We start from the raw sequence: 8,483 nt of genomic DNA, 5'->3' as shown, positions 1-8,483 counted from the left end.
GTCTACACGCCCCTGTATAAATGTCAGGTTTCTGTGCTGTAAAAAAATGAGACAAAGATAAATCATTTAAGAACTTTTTCCACCTTTAATGTGACCTATAAACTGTACAACTCAATTGAAAAACAAACTGAAATCTTTTAGGTAGAGGGAAGAAAAAATATAAAAATAATGTGGTTGCATAAGTGTGCACACCCTCTTATAACTGGGGATGTAGCTGTGTTCAGAATTAAGCAATCACATTCACAATCCTGTTACATAGGAGTCATACACCGGCCATCATGTAAAGTGCCTCTGATTAACCCCAAATACAGTTCAGCTGCTCTAGTTGGTCTTTCCTGACATTTTCTTAGTCACATCCCACAGCAGAAGCCATGGTCCACAGGGAGCTTCCAAAGCACCAGAGGGACCTCATTGTTAGAATGTATCAGTCAGGAGAAGGGGACAAAATAATTTCCAAGGCATTAGATATACCATGGAACACAGTGAAGACGGTCATCATCAAGTGGAGAAAATATGGCACAACAGTGACATCACCAAGAACATTCAGTCCGTCCAAAAATTGATGAAAAGACGAGAAGAAAACTGGTCTGGGAGGCGACCAAGAGGCCTACAGCAACATTACAGGAGCTGCAGGAATATCTGGCAAGTCCTGGCTGTGTGGTACATGTGACAGCAATCTCTCGTATTCTTCATATGTCTGGGCTATGGGGCAGAGGGGCAAGACGAAAGCCTTTTCTTACGAAGAAAAACATCCAAGCCAGGCTACATTTTGCAAAAACACATCTGAAGTCTCCCAAAAGCATGTGGGAAAAGGTGTTATGGTCTGATGAAACCAAGGTTGAACTATTTGGCCATAATTCCAAAAGATATGTTTGGTGCAAAAACAACCCTGCACATCACCAGAAGAACCCCATCCCCACAGTGAAGCATGGTGGTGGCAGCATCATGCCAAGGGGTTGTTCTTCTCCAGCTGGAACTGGGGCCTTAGTTAAGCTAGAGGGAATTATGAACGGTTCCAAATACCAGTCAATATTGGCACAAAACCTTCAGGCTTCTGCTAGAAAGCTGAACATGAAGAGGAACTTCATCTTTCAGCATGACAACGACCCAAAGCATACATCCAAATCAACAGAGGAATGGCTTCACCAGAAGAAGATGAAAGTTTTGGAATGGCCCAGCCAGAGCCCAGACCTGAATCCGATTGAAAATCTGTGGGGTGATCTGAAGAGGGCTGTGCCCAGGAGATGCCCTCACAATCTGACAGATTTGGAGTGTTTTTGCAAAGAAGAGTCAAAATGTGCCATGCTGATAGACTCCTACCCAAAAAGAGTGAGTGATGTAATAAAATCAACAGGTGCTTCAACTAAGTATTCGTTTAAGGGTGTGCACACTTATGCAACCATATTATTATATTTTTTTTATTTTTTCTTCCCTCCACCTAAAAGATTTCAGTTTGTTTTTCAATTGAGTTGTACAGTTTATAGGTCACATTAAAGGTGGAAAAAGTTCTGAAATGATTTATCTTTGTCTCATTTTTCACAGAAACCTAACATTATAACAGGGGTGTGTAGACTTTTTATATCCTGTGTGTGTATGTATGTAGGGGTGTGTATATACACCCGTGGACAAAATTATTGGTGCACTTCTGTTAGGCTACATGCACATGACCGTATGTGTTTTGTGCCATCCGTTTTTTTTTTTTTGCGGATCCATTGTAACAATGCCTAAAACGGACAAGAATAAGACATGTTTTATTATTTTTGTGGGGCTACTTAATGGACATACTGATGTTCCTGTTACTATTATTCAGAAGATTAAGGTCTACAGAACTGTAGCCAACCTCCCTGGATTTGGCCTCAAGAGAAGAATTGATGACAAATTGAAGAGATGGATAACATTAATGGTAAGCAAAGAGCCCAGAACAACTTCCAAAGAGATTAGAGGTGAACTTCAAGGTCAAGGTATATCAGTGTCAGATCGCACCATCCGTCGCTGTCTTAGCCAAAGTGGACTTAAAGGGGTTCTCCGGGAATTTAGAAAATAAAAATACTTAAATATTACTTTATTATAAATATATTCCCAAATACCTTACATTAGTTATAATCGCTCGTTTCCTCTGGGAAGAAATGGTTAGGAGAAACAAAATAGCCGCCGTCCTATAAGTACAGACAAAACCTGTCCTAATCACACAGGAGGACTTAGACAAGTTACTTCACAATACTGACGTAAAGAGCTGCCTCATCCTCCTCTCCTACTTGTCAAGGATCATGATCCTGATTACAGATGATAAGAACTTCAGCTGAATCTTTGTAGGAATGGAGGAGACATGAAGTACAGAGAGGACGGACAGGACAGACTATGGTAATGTGAGGTAATGGAGACTGCATACAAATGCTGCTGCTCATTATCCACATCCCCACCTCCTCTCTGTACTTCATGTCTCCTCATGACCTTCATTCCTACAGAGATTCAGCTGAAGATCTTATCATCTGTATTCAGGATCATAATCCCTGACAATTAGAAGAGGAGGATAAGGCAGCTCTTTACCTCAGTGTACTGAAGTAACTTGTCCTCCTGTGTGATTAAGACAGGTTTTGTGTGCACTAATAGGACAGCATCCATTTTGTTTCTAGTAATGATTGCTCCCCGGACAAAATGAGCCATTATAACTAATGAAAGGTATTTGGTAACATATTTATAATATAATTATTTTTATTTTCTTAATTTCCGGAGAACCCCTTTAATGGAAGACGACCAAGGAGGAAATCTGTGTCATAAAAAAGCGCACTGGAATATGACAAATACATATTGACAAACCACAAAGCTTCTGGGAGAATGTCCTATGGACAGAAGAGACAAAACTGGAGCTTTTTGTTAAGTCACATCAGCTTTATGTTCACAGACGCAAAAATAAAACATCCAAAGAAAAGCTCAATGTACCTACTGTGAAGCATGGAGGCGGCCCGGGTGTGCTTTGGGGCGGCTTTGCTGCATCTGGCACAGGGCGTCTTGTTTCTGTGCAGGGTACAATGAGATCTGAAGACTATCAGGGCATTCTGGAGCAAAATGTGCTGCCCAGTGTCAGAAAGCTTGGCCTCAGCCGCAGATCATGGGTCGTCCAACAGGATAATTACCAAAAACACAGCAAAAAACATCCAAGAACGTCTGAGAGCAAAGCATCGGACTCTTCTGAAGTGTCCTCTGTGAGGCCTGATCTAAATATATCTGTATGTGTGTGCTGTACACGTATGTGCACTGATGTGTGGGGGACATTTCTGGGGAATGGAGGTTTTCCATCTGTTTGAAGGAAAGCAGTGAATGTTGCCACCGGATGGCGCTCACGTTCCTCTCCGCAGTGAATGTTGCCACCTGATGGCTCTCACGTTCCTCTCCGCAGTGGATGTTGCCACCGGATGGCGCTCACGTTCCTCTCCGCAGTGGATGTTGCCACCGGATGGCGCTCACGTTCCTCTCCACAGTGAATGTTGCCATCAGATGGTGCTCACGTTCCTCTCCGCAGTGAATGTTGCCACCGGATGGCGCTCACGTTCCTCTCCGCAGTGAATGTTGCCACCTTATGGCGCTCACGTTCCTCTCCGCAGTGAATGTTGCCACCGGATGGAGCTCACGTTCCTCTCCGCAGTGAATGTTGCCACCGGATGGCGCTCACGTTCCTCTCCACAGTGAATGTTGCCGCCGGATGGCGCTCATGTTCCTCTCCGCAGTGAATGTTGCCACCGGATGGCGCTCCCTTTCCTCTCTGCAGTGAATGTTGCTTCCGGATGGTGCTCACGTTCCTCTCCACAGTGAATGTTGCCACCGGATGGTGCTCACGTTCCTTTCTGCAGTGAATGCTGCCACCGGATGGCGCTCACGTTCCTCTCCGCAGTGAATGTTGCCACCGGATGGCGCTCACGTTCCTCTCTGCAGTGAATGTTTTTTCCAGATGGCGCTCACGTTCCTCTCTGCAGTGAATGTTTCCACCGGATGGCGCTCACGTTCCTGTCCGCAGTGAATGTTGCCACCGGATGGTGCTCACGTTCCTTGCTGCAGTGAATGTTGCCACCGGATGGCGCTCACGTTCCTCTCTGCAGTGAATGTTGCTTCTGGATGGTGCTCACGTTCCTCTCCACAGTGAATGTTGCCACCGGATGGCTCTCACGTTCCTGTCCGCAGTGAATGTTGCCACCGGAGGCGCACACATTCCTCTCTGCAGTGAATGTTGCTTCCGGATGGCGCTCACTTTCGTCTCTGCAGTGAATGTTGCCACCGGATGGCGCTCACGTTCCTCTCTGCAGTGAATGTTGCCACCAGATGGCTCTCACTTTCCTCTCTGCAGTGAATGTTGCCACCGGATGGCGCTCACGTTCCTGTCCGCAGTGAATGTTGCCGCCGGATGGCGCTCACTTTCCTCTCCGCAGTGAATGTTGATTCCGGATGGCGCTCACGTTCCTCTCCAAAGTGAATGTTGCCACCGGATGGCGCTCACGTTCCTCTCTGCAGTGAATGTTGCCACCGGATGGCGCTCACGTTCCTCTCTGCAGTGAATGTTGTCCCCGGATGGCGCTCACGTTCCTCTCCACAGTGAATGTTGCCACCGGATGGTGCTCACATTCCTTTCTGCAGTGAATCCTGCCACCGGATGGCGCTCACGTTCCTCTCCGCAGTGAATGTTGCCACCGGATGGCGCTCACGTTCCTCTCCGCAGTGAATGTTGCCACCGGATGGCGCTCACGTTCCTCTCTGCAGTGAATGTTGCCACCGGATGGCGCTCACGTTCCTGTCCGCAGTGAATGTTGCCACCGGATGGTGCTCACGTTCCTGTCCGCAGTGAATGTTGCCACCGGATGGCGCTCACGTTCCTCTCTGCAGTGAATGTTGTTTCCAGATGGCGCTCACGTTCCTCTCTGCAGTGAATGTTGCCACTGGATGGCGCTCACTTTCGTCTCCGCAGTGAATGTTGCCGCCGGATGGCGCTCACGTTTCTCTCCGCAGTGAATGTTGATTCCGGATGGCGCTCACGTTCCTCTCTGCAGTAAATGTTGCCGCCGGATGGCGCTCACGTTCCTCTCCGCAGTGAATGTTGCCTCCGGATGGCGCTCACGTTCCTCTCTGCAGTGAATGTTGCTTCCGGATGGCGCTCACGTTCCTCTCCGCAGTGAATGTTGCCACCGGATGGCGCTCACATTCTTCTCTGCAGTGAATGTTGCCGCCGGATGGCGCTCACGTTCCTCTCCGCAGTGAATGTTGCCGCCGGATGGCGCTCACGTTCCTCTCCGCAGTGAATGTTGCCACCGGATGAAGCTCACGTTCCTCTCCGCAGTGAATGTTGCCACCGGATGGCGCTCACATTCTTCTCTGCAGTGAATGTTGCCCCCGGATGGCTCTCATGTTCCTCTCCACAGTGAATGTTGCCACCAGATGGCTCTCACGTTCCTTTCTGCAGTGAATGTTGCCAACGGATGGCGCTCACGTTCCTCTCCGCAGTGAATGTTGCTTCCGGATGGCGCTCACGTTCCTCTCCGCAGTGAATGTTGCCACCGGATGGCGCTCACGTTCCTCCAATGTTGCTACCGGATGGCGCTCACGTTCCTCTCCGCAGTGAATGTTTTTTCCAGATGGCGCTCACGTTCCTGTCCGCAGTGAATGTTTTTTCCAGATGGCGCTCACGTTCCTGTCCGCAGTGAATGTTGCCACCGGATGGCGCTCACGTTCCTCTCCGCAATGAATGTTGCCACCGGATGTCGCTCACGTTCCTCTCCGCAGTGAATGTTGCCACCGGATGGCTCTCCTCTCCGCACTGTGACTTCTCACCACTGACCCCGTTCGCTGCACCCCCAATTATCATCCGCTAGAAATAGAAGCAGAAAATGCGAAAACCTTCTAAAGATAGAAATGTAACATGGAGGGAAGAAGGTGTCATGTCAGCCGGGTCATGGACGTACGGGGTGCTTCCTGTTATATTTAGGGCGATGATTACATGGATACACCAGGAGTGGGCGGCGTTCCTATAAATAGCCGGAAAAGTAACGTCACCTGGAGACGCTGACCAATATACTTTATGTGTTACCACATTTAGGCTGGAGGCTTCAGGAGGAAAACCCTCAGTATATCCCACAGTCCCTGCGGTCTGAAGATGATGGTGGGTGACAAGGGAGATGGATGTATGCACTGCCTCATACATATATATATATACACTAATACCCATACACACATACGATACAATGCACCTTATTGATCCCGAGGGACATTTCAGTATCACAGCAGACAAATGTATAATCCCATACATACGTATCAATGTATGTATCAATGTATGTATTAATGGTTATAGATATACATGTACACAAACACACAATATAACCCCACACATATATATACTCTCATATATACTGTATACACATATACCCTCAGACATATATATACTCTCATATATACTGTATACACATATACCCTCAGACATATATATACTCTCATATATACTGTATACACCCCCATACACATATACCCTCACACATATATATACTCTCATATATACTGTATACACATATACCCTCACACATATATATATGCTCTCATATATACTGTATACACATATACCCTCACACATATATATACTCTCATATATACTGTATACACATATACCCTCACACATATATATATACTCTCATATATACTGTATACACACCCATACACTAATAAATGTGTATACTATACATGTACTCTATACTGTACATTTGCATTCATATACGTATACACGTGGACATCACTGCACTTCTACACATACTCTGTGCTCTCATACACGTGTATTGTATGTACTGGGGAACGTTCACATCCTGAGAACAGGAAAACTATTTTAAAAAAAATTGAAAAGTTTTGAAAGTGTTTATTTTCGTTGTTCCCGCCCCTCCACCCCAAATGCACATCATTCCCTATCTTGGCTGTGATGCAGCAGAGCTGGGGCTGCAGGGTGGCGCCTGGGATGAATGATAGGGAGATAGCCTTCAGTTCTTTCAGGGTTGTCTCTGCTGATATGACGTCTTCATGATAATCTGTGGGACCCAACACACCATTGGCTGATCAGATAAAAAAAAAAAAAGCAGTTGCCCTACAAATCGGGCAACTGCAAACGGACTGAAGAACTATAAGTCTCAGCATGCCTCAGAGTAGCCTCCAGCTTGTGGCGTCACAGAGCTGGAGACATAGAGCTGAATGCACAAGAAAACTGCGGGACTTTTCAGTTTTTATTTTAGATCCATTGGAGCAAAAGAAAAAAAAGGTGATGTTGCCAAAGTATACACACCCTATGCCGCCTGCTATATCCTGGCCCTGTGTAGTTTACTGCAGAGCTTCATGATGTAGCATGAGAGGAGGACATGTCTTCTGTCACGGATGCATTTCTGGAAACAATGCAAATTATTAAGGCGTGGCCTATACCGCGCATAGATTTTTGGGCAAAAGTTTGCACACCCCTTGTCAAATGATTTTTTATTTTTTTTTACTATTGGATCAACTGGAAAGGTGTTTAAACTTTTGCACCTTCCTCTTCCCATTATGATATATTCAGTAAATTAATGGCAAAGGGGAATCGAAATAGACTATCAACACACCCTGCAGAGGGTGCCGAATATTTTGCAAAAGGATGTACAGCATGCAAAAGTTTAGACTCCCCCAGTTGCAACAGAATTACAATTTCTGTGCTACTAGAAGAGCAAGCTGAGACTTGTAGTCCTCCATCGGCCGGCTATTTAGGGTTTAGTGGAGACACCGACCTTCTTGGCCTCTTTAATAAGACATCAACTACTAGTTACAGTTTCTATACTGGTCAATACAATGTATCAGTATCTACGTATTATAGATACCGCCCAATAGTGTGCCGGACCTGGAGCTCAATTACTACCCCTGCTTGCCATACAATGGTCATTGCAGCTAGCTGCAGCTCCCCCTGGTGGTAACTGTGGGCAGCAGAAATATGTAATTTGTCAATTTTGTTATGAGGATCTAAGATGAATGTAGACTCTCTTGGGGTGACACCTGCAATTCCACATATTATGAATAGCAGGTAAACCCATTGTTATTATTGCTAATAGTCCACTGTCCATTTACTCAATCTGTGTGTCAGTCTACACTGTACCTTTGGAATCTTATTCATGAAAGAAGAAACTGAGGGTGGAGAGTATAACAGGTCTTCATCATTCAGAAAGGTTAAATGCAGTTTAGGCCTCATGCGCACAAACGCATTTTGTTTCCATGTCCATAGTTTTTTGTTGTTGTTTTTTGCGGATAGGATGCAGACCATTTGAGCGGTAAAAAAAAAAACAATCTCCCCAGAACCTGTCCTGCTGCAGAGTTCGTACAGGTAGTCGTTAACGGCACGTTTCTGCTGGAGCAGCCTATCAAGCATATACAAGGTGGAGTTCCAGCGCGTCGGGCTGTCACAAATCAGACGTCTGACGGGCAGGTGGTGTCGCCGCTGAACGTCAGCA

Source organism: Bufo bufo, chromosome 5 (assembly GCF_905171765.1).
Source record: "Bufo bufo chromosome 5, aBufBuf1.1, whole genome shotgun sequence".
NCBI classification, from domain to species: domain Eukaryota; kingdom Metazoa; phylum Chordata; class Amphibia; order Anura; family Bufonidae; genus Bufo; species Bufo bufo.
The sequence above is the reverse complement of the archived record's forward strand: the minus strand, read 5'-3'. Positions refer to the sequence as shown.